This window comes from Passer domesticus, chromosome 2, assembly GCF_036417665.1.
Source record: "Passer domesticus isolate bPasDom1 chromosome 2, bPasDom1.hap1, whole genome shotgun sequence".
Taxonomy (NCBI): Eukaryota; Metazoa; Chordata; class Aves; order Passeriformes; family Passeridae; genus Passer; species Passer domesticus.
In genome coordinates, this window is record NC_087475.1 from 57,353,696 (window position 1) to 57,370,819 (window position 17,124).

The following is a 17,124-nucleotide window of genomic DNA, read 5'->3' on the forward strand; positions in this document are numbered from 1 at the left end:
GAAAACACAGAACTTTATAGAGTTATAGGAAGTAAGCAATTTAAACGTACCATGGCACAAGGTCATCTAACAAAGAAGATGGGAAGACGTTCTCTTTTTATTCGCTCTCCTTCACTCCTTTAATCCGTCTGAATCTATCAAGTACAGATTAATATAAATCTTTTTAACAGCCAGAGGTGATCTTGAAATCAGATAATTAATAGTAGTGGTCCAAGTTTTGTATAACAGGTCTGCCTTTCCATTTTAATATAAAATGAAAGGGTACCGTATGTAACTAAGCCGTTATTCTGGGAAAGGTTTCTTTTTCCATATTAAAGTAATGTAGGTCTCAACTAATTATTTCATCATTTTAAAATGTAATACTCACTGAAATAGTTCATCTTTCTTAAAAGGGTGCTGATGTGGAAAAAAACAATTCTCAGAATACACTCACTGCTGCTCATTCAAAACACTCACTTGCCGAGTCATTCCCCATGTAGTTCAGAGCTAAATGTATGAAGCCGAGGAAATGCACTCAATTTGCTTTGAAAGTAAACCTCCAAGGCAATTTCATAAGCAAAAATCATATGCATGTCATACAGATACTATGGTTAAGTTTATGATTCCAATTTGGCCAGGAAAGCTTTCAGTACTCTAGAAAAAAATACTTCACCAATCTATATGTAAATACTTCAGTAAAACCACTGAGCAGTGATCAAGTTCAGTATTGATATCACAAATTAAAGATGGCATCTGAAAACGTACTGTCTAGAAGAATGATCAGAGCTCATGCTGAAGAATAATCTGTGTTTTCAGCAGCCTGTAAGCTGAAAAAACAGTGGTGTTTCAGTCATTAAGTCACAGTGTTATATATAAAGAAAACACTAAATACTGAAATACAGCCAGTGGTTTGATAGCAGCAGGGTGGGTAGCAGGCAATCACCTGGAAGTGTCAGCCTAAAGAAACTCATGGTAACACTAGCTATGGACTAGGACTATATTGTACAGTTCAAATTAGCAATTAAATATACTTTATGAGCTTGTATTTTTTTGTATGTCCTTAAACAAGAAAAAAATCAACCAAATAACCTCTCCATTTCTAACTATTTGGTTGTCTTACTGAAAGTGTGTTTATTCAAGCAGATGTGATGGCACATTTGTTTGCCGCAGGGGAGAGTGGGAAGAATTAGCCAAATATCTTTTTGAAGTCCTATTGAGAGGCCAAGATAGTTGTACTGGAAGAAGGCACAACCAGTCCCATACTTTCCAATGGTTTAGGGGTTTTTGTAGCTCCAAGACACATATACTGTCACTTGTTTACACCACTGCCCACCTTCACGTAGGCCTGCACTGCCCTAGGACTCAGCTTTCATACAGCTGCATGGAGAGAAGCCAGATGGAGTGCACCAATCCATGCGTTCTTTCTTCTGCTTCTCTCCCTTGGATTCACTGTCTTACATTGAGTCTTCTGGATATGGGACACAGATTCAGACAGTATAACTTCTCCAAGCAGCCCCTAAATTGATGTGTAAATTAGCTACAAGACATATGGGGCAGGACTCACGTCCAGACGATAGATACCAAAATAGAGGTGGCCACCTACACACTGGATGCACAAGGTCTCACTTCAGATAACAAAGGTTAACTTGGTGCCCACACGAAGCTGCTAAGCTTCATTTCAGATGGATGCCCTAAGGTCTCAAAGACATCAGCCAAAGGTTAGCAGATGTGATACGGAACTCACAGGAGATCCTCAATTGCAGCTAGGATTCCTAATAGCAACTGGCATTAGAGCAGTATCCTACAGGTCTCAAATGACACTGCAGAGCCATAGCAATGTCACATTTCCCTGCCTTACCTTCACAAACCTTGTCACTGCAAAACCTATTAACTAAGCTCTATTACAGAAATAGCATAAACAGCAAAAAAAAAAATCACTCTTCCATCCACAATTCCTCATTGCTGGACCTTCTTGGACCAACCCAGCATAAAGAGCAGGAAGTACCTGAGTTCAGTATGTGTACTGTCTGACAGGGCAATTTTCACACAGAGATTCATAGGTGAGAGGAGAGTGCTCCACTTTTCAGTGCAAGGTAATTATAAAATGGTTTTAAATTGCAAGGTGCTACAAGTCAGAGACATTCTCTCCAAGAGATGAGCTACCACATCTGTCACTGCTGTGCCAGCATGGAGACAGGCACACAGGGAAGCACTGGACTGCTCTGCCATTTGGGGGTTCACAAGAGACTTCAATGAGCAATAGGCACCAAACAGAGAACAGGACATCTCTGCAGCAACAACCAAGATCCAAAGCTTAACAGACAAATGTAAATTATGGAAAAACATTTTTCTGATGCTTTTCTTAACATATCTCAATGAATTAGATATTCCTCTAAATGCTGTTGTGTCTAGGCATTAGATATCTGCTGATTTTTGGTATGATCTATGAAAAAACTGAAATGGAGGAAGAGAAGGTCATGAGAGCCTTCTGACCCATTTTTAAAAGAGTTATTCTGTATGCTGTGAAGGACATGGGATTTGGCATGCAGTTAGGCTGAGAGGAAAGTAAGACAATGGCTATGGCAAAGGCAGAGGCTTAAAAAGTAGCATTAAAGCCAATGAGTATATGCAAAGAAGGGTATGAAGGTCCCTGAATGTGTAGAAAGGAAATCTAAACTTGATGAGAAAAGGGTCAGATGTCATAATAATTAAGCAAACCCTAAGAGACTGAAAATCTGCAGGAACCAACTCGCCTTGTTTGAGTACAGTCAGTGCAGGAGATGTTTGGACTTTTTCTCTGCTCACTCACTATTTCCCATGGGGCAAAGGAAAGGTAACAAAACACAGCTCAGAAGGTAAAACTGTTTTCATCCACAAACAGGAGACAGAATGACTCATGTAGTCATCTTGTGGTGTGTGAGAAGAGGTCTCTGCTCTCTCAAAATTTGTATCTGATGAACAAAACGAGGAGACAAGACTCCAGGAAGCACACTAAAAGTACTTACCACAAAGTACAAATTCTATTTACAATTATACTGTAATTGCTTTTAGCTGACTTCAATCTTCCCCAACTGGAATTCACCCAAATAATACATTACAGTACAAAATATTTTTATAGATGTTATCTAGAATTGAAAAGTGTGGCACCTACCCATGGCCAGTGTGCAAGCTATGTGCAATACGGATGACCATTTGTCCTCATGAAAATTGTTTGACCTCAATATGTTACAATAGTCTATGATACTGCAAGTTTGTAATACTTTAAATAATGGCCCAAATCTGCCTATGGCTCCAGATCTTCATTTGAACTCACTATTTTATAACAGTACAAAGGGAGTTTAACTTGTCAAGTGGTTGGCAAAGCTGAAAATGAAATATCATAAGAAAATATGTCAGAGGCAGACCTTTCTGACCCAAACTTCTCTTTGGCCAGCACAACAATTTGTCTCACCAGTCACTGTATAGGCTGCATCAATCGTACAGCTGATGTTTTTTCTGGACTTGCATCAAACACTCTTAGCACATTGATCAGGACATTCTTAAATCTCTGTCCTTTCATGCTAAATCCAAAAGCTTTCTTTTCATGTGCACTCAACAAATAGACATTCATAACCTCAGAACATAAAAATATGATGGATCTTATCTTGAAGGACCTAGAATAATTAAATGCTGCCAACTTGTTTCTGAAAGGTTTTCCTTCAGCTCTGCCTCAAGGATGTGACATATTTGCTGTTTTCTTCAGTTTTGATTTCTTTTGCTTTGTCAGGGAAAGCAATACTGTTATACATCACACAAAACAGTGATGCAGTAGGGAGAGATGAGTGACAAAAAGCAGCACAGAAAAAGAGTTCAAATAAAAGTTTTCATATCTTAATCCCTACAGGATTTTTCCAATAACATAAAAAAAATGTTAAGACTTGGCAGATACTATTTAGCAGGATTTGCTTTCCTTAAAGAATAGAAAAAAAAAAAACTCTTACCACAGATAGGCATGAGCAATCAACAAAAAACTTCATCATCATTAGAAATGCAAATTCATGGTAAATTTATCCAATGACTTCACTGAAGAAAAACCGTGAAAAGCAAAGTCTGGAAGTAAAAGATCCAAAATCTATACTGCTGTCCACTGTTCATTTTTGCATGCATTTTATTTCACCTTATGCACCTGTGTAATTCTGTGGTATCTGCCATCACTGTATCCAACATCCCAAACACTTAAAATACTCTTTTTTAAAAATTCCCTGCTTTCAGAAATAGTTTGACTGTTTTATGCTCATACGCATAAGAAAAAATAGAACAATTAGGTGAAGGGCTTCTTTTTAAGTTTTCTGTTCTAAACACAATAATCCACACGGTTCTTCTCATGGAAGAGTGGCAAGTACAGGGTGCTATCAGGTGGCCTTGGCAGCACCAGGCCAGCATGGCTAGCAAGGGACTGGCAGCACGAGGCACAGCTAACACAATCACCACCATACTGGCTCATTCTGAATCAGTGCTTCCCAGTAATCCCAAATAATTTCAAACTGTGAGTGCAAATGACTGCAGAAGAAGGAGCTATTTACACGCACATACACACATCCCACAGGGAAAAAGACTACAAATTGTTATAGTTCTTTAGGAATTAATTATGGCTATTTTGTTTTTCTCATCTCCATCAAATAGCAATATTATTTATTGTGTCATTTGATTCATGATCGTCCTTGTCAAGTCCAGGCAGATGCCCAAGCTAATAAAAATTCCAAATAACAAGTAGAATATATGCAATATCAGTTTTAAAAAGCTACACACTCTTCTTTCATAATAATTGCTCTACTCGAGATCTCATTTTGATAGGCTATAATAGCTGAATAAACAAAACTAACTAGATTAAAATTTGATCATGCACACACCACTAGATCATGATTACATTCTTTAGCAAAGGAAGGATTGTTTGAAAGAAAAATATGAGGACATATCTGATACAAAACCCCATACCAAGTAGATACTATCTGTAAATACTTTCATAAAACAGCAAAGAGATCTATTTAATCATTGGCATATAGCTCCCTCTGTAAACCCTGGGTAAGTTAAGATCATAAAAACAACTAAATTATATTACTGTTAATATCCCAGTCCCCATCGTTATTTCTGATATTCCAATTTCTAACTATCAGCCACATTGAAATTCAAGGATATACAACCATACTTAGTTTTTATCATTAAATACTGGCATTTGAAGCCAGGTCCCTTTTGTCACTAGAATATGGAAAAGCCTATGGAGACTAAAGATAAAGAGACACTGCTAAGAAGATGGAGCCTCCGGATAACTGAATGAGGGGACAAAAGCAGTGTAAGGATTATGTTGATAATAGATCTCAGCCAGATGTTCACTGACTTTTTCTGCCTTTTAAAAGCAGTGAAGCTTGCCTAAGTGAGACATTTTCAATAGCACTACTGTACCTTGGGGATTCTGAATAAAACTGCTGCTTGCAAATGTTGTGTACTGGAATTTTTTTTCCCCTAAGAATGACAAATTTAGTAGTTACTCATTTTTATTTCTTTCCTGTACTTCATATTTTGTTAGGTTTCTTACAACTACTTCCCATCTATTACAGCAGTCTACATGTACAACAAATTGTCCCTTGCCAAGAGAAGGATGAAGCTTCTTCAACCCCAGTTATCTGCTTTACTAGGATTCAGAGACAATATAATGAATAAACATACTACCCCGATGGGAAGTATTGAGCTCAAAACTGTAAAGAAAATCTGGTTTTATTTTAATGTCATGATAGTTCATAGAAAAAAAAATAGGTGAGTGCAATGTTCACAGAACTCTGTGTAGGGAACAGAGCAGAAATGCTGTTATTCAAAGGGCAGACTGTCTTCTACACTGTGCCAACATTTACCTGTTGATACTTGCTGTGACACATCACATGTCTTGTTTTTACTGACCATCTAGACATATAAAATGGTTTTCCTTTTGTGGAAGACAGAGCTTCCTGGGAGCATGGAGGCCTCTCTAGAAGCTTTGTTTGCCACTCATTTCCTTCATTGTATGCGCACATTCATCCTATTTTGTTGCACTGATGTCTGTATGCGTCCTGCTTCCACCCATTCAAAGCATTAACTTTCTTCTCTCAAAACAACATTAAGATTTTCTCCCAAATCAGAGATGCTGTCCCCAGCTATCTGCAACCTGTTGGAATTCATCAGACAAATCTACCGGTGAATCTATTGCACCTGCAAATCAGCCCTGGTGAGGCCACATCTGGACCCTTGAGATCCCCAGTGCAAGACAGAGATTTGCTGGAATGAGTTCAGTGAAAGAAAACAAATAATTTTAAGGGACTGGAGCATCTTTCACATGAGGATATTTTGGGAGAGACAGGTCTGCTCAGCCCAGAGAAGGATCAGAGGGGTTACCCATGTATTTAAATACCCAATGGACAGGAATAAAGATGAGAGGTTCTTCTAAGCAGTGACTAAGAAGAAGCAAAGGCACAAGATGAAACACATGAAATTACATTGGAACACAAAACAGTTTTTTACTGTAATTTTTTTTTTTTAACAATTTTTTACTGTCATAGGTGGCCAAGAGAAGTTATGACGTTTCCATCTGAGCAGATCTTTACACTGTGCCTGGACACAGACCTGGGCAACTTTCCGTAGCTGCCCTTACCCTGACCTGGTGACTGAACTGGATGATGCTCAGAGGTCCCTTCCCACCCAAACTATTCTGTGACTCTGTGAATCAGTCAAGATCCCTGTGTTACAGACTCACAGAAGAAGTGACAGGAGAACTGAGCTAAACTAAATTTTACAAAAATATGGGAAAAGTTTACATGAAATTCTAAGTTTTCTATACTTTTTAAAATACAGTAAATTGTAAATGAAATCAACAGAAATGCAAATCTTGTGTGTAAAAGTATATGCATGACAGACAAAACCAGCTACATTAGACATGAATCCCCTTTTCCTATATAGGCATCAGTATTTTTGACAGATATCCTAAATCCTATTTTTTTAAATTGGGTATTATTAAACAGAAGTAATTTATCTCTTTTGTAAGGTTAGGCAAATAATCAATTTGGAATTAACATGCAGCTTCTATCCCCAAGAATATTTTGTAGGAAATTATTTTAAAATAAGATTCAAATCTTTATAATTAAGAAGGGCAAATATATTAATAAGAATAGATACAGTTCTAATCTCCAAGTTATGCAAATTACTCTGTGATTTTTGTCATTTACTTCAGAAACAGCAGAACAATGCAGTTGTTTCACATGCATGACAATCCTTCTCATTTAAGTGCTTGGCACATTGCAACTGGATATTTATTCTTACACAGCAAACTTTAATGGTATTGAGATTGTAAGTGCATACCTTTCATTTAAATACATTCACACTTCCAAAACCACAATGTTTATAAATATTTTTCTTTACAAATAACCTTTATAGAACTCTCAAAACTAAGCCCATTATTGTTTGAAATATTCATTAGATACATAATTACAGGTGGTTAAGAGGATGACTTTGCTTCAGAAAAAAAAATCATATTTCCTCTTTGGCTTTGCTATTTATTTGTCCACATGCCAAATAGCAAATATGTTTGAACCCTGTAGTTAACAGACACTCAAATACATTTTTACATCAAGGAGAGAACTGTATAAATTCAAACAGTTTGTTATTGTCTCTCTTCACTCAGCTAGCATAAGGAAGAACCACTTGCTGACACCAGAACTGTGCAATCATGGCTGTTGCAGTGTGTGGACAGCACATTGAGAGTCTCCCTGTGCTCAGCTGAGGGATTGGGCAGGGCATGCCCAGATTACACAGTGCAGCAGACAACAGAGAGTCCTAAGGTAGCTCAAAACAAGACAAGGGCAAGTGACTTGCTAACACAGCCTTGCTGCTTTAAATAAGAAGTTCCTTTGTAGAAGATACAGGAGCTCTACAAGCTCCCCTCTTCCCTGTTTTTTTCACTCAGAATAGGTTCCAGCACCTCTCATACTACCTATCTGATGCTGAGAGACACATCCTGAAAAAGGATTCTTAGGTTAACAAATAGGAAAGATGAATTTTCCCAGGGACCTGCAGGTAGCAGAACAAGGAAGGGGCTGTGGGCAGGGGAATTGAACAGCAGGGGGGAGGGATAAGTTGTATCCCAAGCTGTGCAAACAGGTGATACAGAAGAAACACATGGGTGTTAGGAATCCTTTTAGACTTAGGAGTGAAATTGTAACTGTAATGAAACCTGGGCTGCTTCAACATTTTCTTTTTGCACTATGTCCCTAGCTTCAACCACTGCCTTCTAAGCACCATCCTATTCCCTGTCTTTGTCATTTTTCTTTTGCGTGCCTTCACTGTGTTTCTTTTACAGGATCTCCAACAGCATATCCTCCTCAAATGTATTATTTCAAAAAGGAAAAAAAAAAGAAGGAAAATAAGCACAGTTCTCATGTTTCTACCTCCTAAAACTTACCAAAACTCCATGTCAATAAGCTGCCATCAATTTCCACTTTTGATGTCTACAATTCCTTTGGCTTCAGTAACTCTCCATTTTACACACCCAAGACCACACCTATGTACTGCAGCAGTTGACTAATGTGCACTGCTATAAGGAAATATGATTTAAAACTTTTCAAATGTAACTAATCTTGTGTAATATTAGAAAGCTTCCTCCTGTGAGGACTCACAATATTGGAGGCTACATTCTGTTAGCAACATCACTTTCCTGTAGTCAGTGTCAGAAACCTTCATTACTGTCACAGCTAATAGGCAGTATTTCTTCACACTGAAGGAGTACACAATTCTGCTTCTTAAAAGCAAGGGATGGTGGAAAGAAAAAGAATCCCAAATAAAGGAATATTTTCTATATTCTTTTTCACAGAACTTCAGCACATGTGCCAGTGCCAAGACCCACATCAGAATGGGATGCGCCATAAACACTAGGTGCAGAAATACATATTGGACCAGGAAATATGTTGCCCTGGCACAGCAGCTGTCTGTGTATGCTTTTTCCAATCACATGAATATAATGGACTAGAGCAGCTTCTGCCTCCACTAAATATCTACAGTGTCTTTTCAGTGTCAGTAGAACAGGTTGACCTGACACTAATCAAGCAGTGTCTTTGAAGTAGGCTGAGCTCTGTCTGTTTTGTTTCACAGAGGCTTTTAAAACAACACTGACCAGTAACAGCTTTTGTCTCATTCTGGCTTCAGAAAGCAAAGTAGCAAAGGTGGCAATATTTATGTCACTCAAGACATCAGTGTCTGTGGGCTTTACTTATCTGCTCCAAATCCTTATTGATCTTATGTCATTGTCTCAGAAAGTCAATAGGCCATTGCTAGTCAGAACAAACAGCAATGGCACCTATAAACAATTAATCTTGTGTCTTAAAATGCCTTGGGAATAATGTCTCAGTTGAACATTAAAAAGGAAGAGGGGTCATCTGAATTGCAATGACATCATTAATTAGTATCAATAGCTTGTATTAATTCTTATTAATAAAATGACTGCACTGCTCGCTCTTAAGTGGCTAATCATTTTGCCAATAGTCATAAAACACATTAACCAAGGGGCATATTCTGGCACATTTTTACTTTAAATATTTTCTTCCTTAAGTCTGTATTTGTGATATTGTTGATTGTTTAATGAAATACCTTCAACTCACTACATTCTATGTGCTCACTGCATAATTATGAAGAGTAACAAGGAGGTGCTACTTTATAGGCTATAGATGCTTAATATGGTGCTGCTGCAATGGAAGTATCTTTGCATCTCTTTTAGACAGAGGAAAAAGTTATGAATAGTCAGTCAGTAACAGAGCTAGAGACCATGTCTAATTCTGTCTTGTAGGTGTGGTGGGTCAGCAGTGGTTAATAGCCAAACTCCCACCCAACTGCTTACTCAGCCCTCTGCTCAGCTGAACAGAATATGATGAGAAGGCTCATGCATTGAGATGAAGACAAGAAAATTGTCCCCCATTTACTGTCACAGGCAAAATAGATTTGACTTGTGGAAAATTAATTTAATGTTGTAACAATTGAATAGAATGGTAAGAAACATGGTCAAAAGTAAAAACACTTTCAAAAAGTAAAAAATCTCCTCCCAAATCTGCCTTTTTTGCAGGTTCCACATCACTCCTTCATTTCCAGCTCTTTCCTTCCTCCTCCTCCTCGAGTGATACAGAGGACAGGAGTGGGAGATTGGAGTCAGTCCATAAGAGCTGCACCACATCACTCTTTCCTCCTCACACCTTTCCCATGCCCCACCATGGTCTCCTTCAGGGGCTGCAGGAGAACCTCTGCTCCTGTCCTGAGACACCTCTTTCTTTCTCTCCTCCCTCTCTCATTTTTGTGTCTTCAGGGCTGACATTTCTCTGATGTTTTTCCCCCAATCCTCACTGCATGTGCAGTATTTGGCCTTTTTTAAAATACTTTTTCCCTGAGATGCCACTCCCGTGGCTGCAGGGCCCAGAATTGGCTGTGTCCACCATGGAGCAGCCTTGGACTCTCCTTGCAGCGGCTGCCCTGCAGCCCCTGCTGCCAACACCCCACCATAGACAACCCGTACACAATGACACCAGCGTACGTGACAGGCATCTCTACTCAAGTCTAAAAGACAGAACCAGTCTCCCAGCTCCCATTCCCTGTAGGATCCATGGTATCTAATAGTACACATATAAGAACAACAGAAGACAAATTGAAAATGCAAAGCCTGCCTCACATAGTTCCAGAACCCACTTCTCAAAATACCTTCTATAAGGGTCATTCTAGCTCTACCTCTTTTTTTTGAGCATCAAAACTTTAGGGAGGATTGAATTTATCTTCTTGTTTCAACACTTCTAGGTAAACTGAGGTAGAAACACAGCTTTGGTGCGCACAAATTGAAGAGCAGCAGATGTTCCAGGCCGATTCCAAAGTTCCACATGTAGCAAGAGTTGACTTGGAACTATATACAGACCAGATGAGTCCTGTGAAGAGCAGCATCCCTTCTAGCTCTTTTCAGCCAGTGAGGGTGGCTCTGTCTCCACAGAGAGCTACGGTGCAGACCCAGACTTCTCTGCACGTGTATGCTCTCTGCTAGTGTCATGCTTTGCCAGGGCTGCTGCTAGCCTGTTTGCCACCACACTTACTGCAGGAGAAAATCAACACTTAGAAAGTTTTTCCAGTTGCTGTAAACTTCTGGTGGAAACGAACCCTAGTAGACCAGAGATAAGAGCTCCATCTGATGGACACCACCCTACCATAAAGGCCACCTTACCCTGTTGTCCTGCTGAACCTGAAACACTTTTATACCTGGCACTACAGGAAATAGCTTTTCAATCTCTGTGGCTCAGGTCCTTCTTCAGGTTCTTCCTCCTTCAATTAATTCTCCACATTTTGAATTTCTCAGTTCTGCCCCTCCTCCCACACCTGATTCTTACCAACTGCTCTACTACTGAACTTGCGTAATTAATTTTAGAGTGTGAAAAACTGCAGAAACCAGCTCAGAGTCAGGAGATTTGCAGCAACTGACTATGCTTATTACCTACAGAAATATAAATGCCCAAGGAAGATAAACTTCTCATAATAATAATGAAGAAAATGTGAGAGAATGTAATTTTAAATTTCCAGCAGTTATTAACTAAACAATTCAAGTGGAGGAATTGAAATTTACGTGAAATAATTAGAAATACTAAGTATTCTTGAAACTCTCAAAATACATTTTTAGTGTGAAAAGTTCATGCATCCCTATGCAATATTATTATGAAAAATTGATTTCAATATTAAAATCCTATCAGTGCAATGCATATGTCATTTTTGTTGCTGTAATATAGATTTTTACAATGATCAATTCCCAATTATTAGCCTGAAAAGCATCTCAACAGACAGAAATAGAGATGAATACCTCATTGCTATAGAGCCAACATCAAGTACTTTAGTAATTTTTTTCCTTTTCTTTCGAAGGAGGAAATTAAACCTCTGCTCATAAGATTTAGTGGTCCTTTAAAAAACAAAGTCATTAGAATGAGTGACACATGATCAAAAAAAGTGTATTCTGAATGTCAGAGCAGTTAATAAGCTGTTGGACTTTGAGATATTAAAACAATAAATTTAAGATACAAGTTCACGAACAAGAAAAGCTGTGAAGTGGTAGGCCAGCTCTCTATAGCATTCCATTTATTTGCTTTATGGCAGTGAGTCCATGTATATTACAGTTCAAATCAAAATCCATAATTGAGACAGAGGGAAAAAAGGTGGGTGGGACACTATTTTAGGGGACATGTTGTAAGAGGCACCAGGTAAAGTGAGTAAGAGGAAAAAATGGAATTCAGGTGCTAGACTTCACCTTTGCCATTTTACTTGTGTCTTCTTTCATCTTATTGATTTGTATTTAACTGCTGGGGTAAGGATTAATCTTTGAACAATACATAAAATCCACTTTTTTTTTTTTCAATTTATTGCATGTGAAAATCATGCAAAAAGAACAAGATTAGCCAGCTGTGTTGTTTGCATAATAAAACCCAGTGACATGGCATTGTATTTTCCTAAGTCATTATAATCATACAGAGTCACAGACTATCATCACACTGGGAACGGCAGTATTAAAAAATATTAAACCAAAAAAAATCCAGAGGAAAATGTCATGTAAAACTTTGAGAGACATGGTTTACTGGCAGATAAAAAAGTTGGACAGCAGTCAGCAATGGGCACTTGCAGCCCAGAAAGCCAACTCATCGGCCTCATCTAAAGGAGCATAGCCAGCAGGTCCAAGGAGGTGATTCTGCCCCTCTACTATATCCTCATGGAGCCCCACCTGGAGAGCCATGTTGAAGTCTGGGAAGAAGAAAAACATGGATCTGTTGAAGCAGACCCAGAGGAGGACCATGAAGAACCTCTCCTATGAAGACAGGCTGAGAGAGTTCAGTTGAGGTTGTTCAATCTGGAGAAGACTGGAAAGACCTCATTGCAGCTTTTCAGTACTTACAGGGTCTTGTATAAAAGGTGGAGAGCAACTTTGCACACTGGTAGACAGCAACAGGACAAGGGCGAAAGGTTTTAAAGTAAAAGAGGAACGATTTAGTTTAAATATTAGGAGGACATTCTTTACTGCAATGGTGGTAAGGTACAGGAAACAGGGTGCCCAGAGAAGCTGTGGATGCCCCAGGTTGATGGCACTATGAACAACCTGATCAAGTGGCTGGTATCCCTGCCCATGGTTGGGGGCTTGAAACTAGATGGTCTCTAAGGTTCCTTCCAACCCAAACCATTTTATGATACAATTATAAGGGCAGTTTGTTGCATGAAATATTTGAAACTATTGAAACAATTTTCATCAACCAAATCAGCAAGGTTCTAAAATACAAACTGTCCCAACAGTTTTCACAAATTTATAGACTTCACAGTAAAATAAATAAATCTTTGGAGGAATTAAGGAATGTTAGTGAGCTGAATTTACAAGTGTTACCTAGAAAAATCCCTTCTAGAGGGGTTAAGTAGAGAAAACAGAAAGTGCTTTTCCGATAACTTTTTAAGTAAATAATGAATCTATGTATCGTTACAGATAAGGAATCTCTGAGGGAGAATAACTGAGGTGAAAGAAAAGAAGATGCAGTAAAACATTAAATATGTTTGTTTAAAAAACCAAGGTAGACAATTCCAAACTCTTTCTATTATGCAACTACATCTTTAAAGCCGGAGATCCTTCCAGCAACACAGCAGGACAAAGAAGGCTCCAAGGTCTGTGTTGACCATGTGAAATTTAGACTGCTTTAAAACTTGGACTAGGAGTAAGATCAATTAGTGGGTGACAACCACACCTCAGCAATGAAGATCACAGAACTCGCTTGTAGAACACTACTTCAGAAAAGGAAATTTTTTTCTTTGTCTTTGGGATTACAAGTGCAGGCTATCTGCAGTCTTTACTTTCTAATAAATAAAGCTTCAAAGAGAATACAATGAAAGATAAATGGGTCAATTGCTGTGTGAGGTCAAAAAAACCAGCTTTACCCTTTGACTTGAATAGTATTGCACTGGGTGCAAATTAGGATTAGTATTTGAATAATTCTGTACCAGACAGTCAATTTGTATGATGAAAATAGAACTTGCCTACTCAATACTCTATTTACAATTGCAAATGAAGGATGAGATTGATAAATCATCCAATTTCTGCCAACTTCTACACAAATAAGTTACCTACAGGCCAGAATTAATTTGTTGCAATGACATTGCAAGGTCAGGTGTTCTAAGGAAGCATTGTGCTAACCCCTCCACAAAGGGATAATGGCCGTCATCTATTTGTCCTCTTCAGGTTTAGAACTGATGTCTTTAGCAACTTTTTTTGACATGAAGAGGTGATGGCAGGTCAGATGAGGAGGTTCTGAACCAGCAATTTTATAGTGACCTGCATACTGAACAGAGAAGAGTAGTAGTTGCATTCCCAGTATTACCGCTGGTTCAAAGACTGTGAAAATGGAATTTAGAGAGCAAATTTGCATCCCTGCATAATCTCACACACCAGGCTATTGTAGGGTATAGGTGAATATAAAATTCCTATCTGCATTCTTCATATGTAGTTTTAACATACTCTTTTCACCTGGGAAGTCTGACTCAATGAATCACTTGTCTTATCTAGACTCTTCTGCCTTAAAGGTTTGATAAAGGAGTGTGGAAAACTACAAAATCTCTCTGTGGGAAGAGGAAAAGCAAAACAAAAAGTTAAAGAAGAAATAAGCTCTTCCTTAGCTACTGCCAAGTATCAAATTAGTTTCTGTTCATTTGAAGACTCACTTTGTATTAACTTTTCTTTTGACATTATAGGAAACAGAACTTGCCTGAGGCTTCATCCTTTAAAGACTGTTTCTGAGACGTTCTGCCTGAAATTGTTGGTTGTCATGAGGTCGCCTTGCTCTTGGATCACAGTTTGTGAAGAGAAAAATCTGAACAAACATATTATTTTTAAAACCATGATGATACAGGATAGGAAAATGTCATTCATGTCCCATTTCTGTGTAGTGATCTTTTCTCTGCATTCGTGAGATATATACATAATGGTATGCTTAAAGGGAAAAACATGTGCTTGAAAGAAAAAGACCCTGTTCAACAGTTTAAAATGCAAAACAAATCCTATTTACCAGAAAAAGAAATTCATATCAATGTCTATGATTCTCCTCGCCTCCAGCTCATAATGGAAAAAATGAGGCAATTAAAACAAAACCAGAAAGTTTTTTTAAGTTTGCTTGGAGCACTGAGATTGAAGGACACTAGAGTGGTGAGACAATTAATCCTGATTCTGTTCCTTATTGGATGCACTGTCAAGTCAGTGAGGATCTGTACATACAGCTCTTAGCTGAATTTATGACTAGGTAATGAAACTGTTGACCCCGAGTGTAGGTATTTCTAAACAGTGCAGAGGAGCAACTGTTAGTAACCATGAATAGCAATCTTAGAAAAGCGTATTTCACACTGTTAAAAATAAAAACAAAGTATGAGATTCACTGTGTACCTGCCATAAATGCAAAAGTTAGAATGAAGCAATATTAAAGTAAATCCTTAGGTTCTCTCTCTATTCAATGGAGAGAAGTGGCACTTTCAAAAAACCTTCTACAGGGAAATTTCAGGCACCTAATTCTGGTGTCTAAGTGCAGACACTCTTATCCTTCTTTATCTTGGTGGTTTGGGATTTTTTCCCCCCTACTATTTGGGTGAGAAAGAAAGTCCTTTGTCATTACAGCCCTGGGGACTCTACTGGGAGTATAAAGGCCAAGGAAGGGTTTGAGTTTCCATCCATGGAGGTCTTTAAAAGGCATGTAGCTGCTAAAGGAGCTAAGGGACATGATTTAGCAGTGGACTTGGTAGTGCAGAGTGGGACTCGATCTTTAGGATCTTTTCCAGTATAAACAATTCTAAGATTACAATGGATTGATGGTAGGAATTTGTAACTCATTTGCATAGTTTGAGACATGCAAGAAGAAGGCTGGCTTGCTTTCTTTCCTTCTTCTACAGGAGGACATCCTAAGACAAACTGACCCATATGCTTATTTACCATCCACCTAGGAACATTTTCTCTAGAAACACATTCCCTGGTCAGCACCTATGAAACTGCGTGAAAGAATATTAATATAAACACAAACAGTTGCAGCTGCAAACACAAAACCTCTATACTCTTGAACAAAACTTTTATCTTCTTTGCACTGGAACGACCAACCAATTAACCAAATGTGCAGGTACCAGATAGGCCATGTCACTCTTTGGGCTTCAAATCACAGCAAAATCACAGCTGTGCTACTGACTCCTTTAGGCAATTAAGGAAAAATATTTTTATGAGTAGTGCCAGAGTTTCCTCACTTAGAAGATGGGTATACCATTATGTATCAAATATCTGACATAACTGATGAAATATTTAGCTATGGCTTTAACTATCTTGCAGAATTAAGACCAATAACTGAAAGTCCTTCCTTTATGAAAGCTGTTAGGCCAGTAAATATTATGAAATATATTATTTTTTTTTAAATAAAAGCAGACCTCTATGACTGAAAAAACCCCCAACCTCTAAGTCTTGTATTTTTAAAATCTTAAATAAGTTATCTGAGAAAGCATGTTTGAGAATGCAGGGACTTTTGCAATATGTCACTTTTCAAATTACAAGTTATGAATTTATGCTGCACTATTAAACACTTTTTGTAGCTTTTCAGCCTGAAAGCACAAAGTGCTAGTTATACATGACATAATGAAGTCATACAAGACAGAAATGAATTATTCACAAAACTGGTTATACTTATTCTGAAAAAAAAAGCGTTTATTATTTTTCAAATTTTATTCTATATAGCTGGAAAGAAAACCCAGGAACAAAATGAGTGGGAGGTCTTCACATACAACGAACCCCAGACACACAAACTTTTCTAACTGTTACCATTTCCCAAACTGCTGCAGCTCAGTATCACCCTGTTAAATCCAGGTCTAATAATCTGCTGGTATTTGGGGTGGCTATAAGGACAAAGTAGTCTCTTAGTGTGTTTGAGACAGATATAATAGCAAAATACCCTCAGAACCTTCTGCAAGAACTTAAAAAAAGGAACACAATAGATTTTTTTCTCAGAGCTACTGTATTGTAGGATAAAGAGCACCTACTGAATCTAACCTTCACTCTTGAACCTTATCATCCCATTTTCTTCACTCTTA

At 38.1% G+C, this 17,124-nt stretch overlaps 1 long non-coding RNA gene across 7 annotated transcripts in view; it reads right to left on the reverse strand.

The window, feature by feature from the left end:
* The window catches only part of LOC135293949 (uncharacterized), a 56,234-nt gene that overhangs the window by 20,556 nt on the left and 18,554 nt on the right, over positions 1-17,124 (reverse strand). For all 7 annotated transcript variants that reach the window (XR_010356066.1, XR_010356070.1, XR_010356067.1 and 4 more), the window contains exons 2-3: positions 368-486; positions 51-134 (exon numbers count right to left, since the gene is read on the reverse strand). This is a non-coding gene — a long non-coding RNA (uncharacterized LOC135293949). The remainder of the gene's footprint in view (positions 1-50; positions 135-367; positions 487-17,124) is intronic.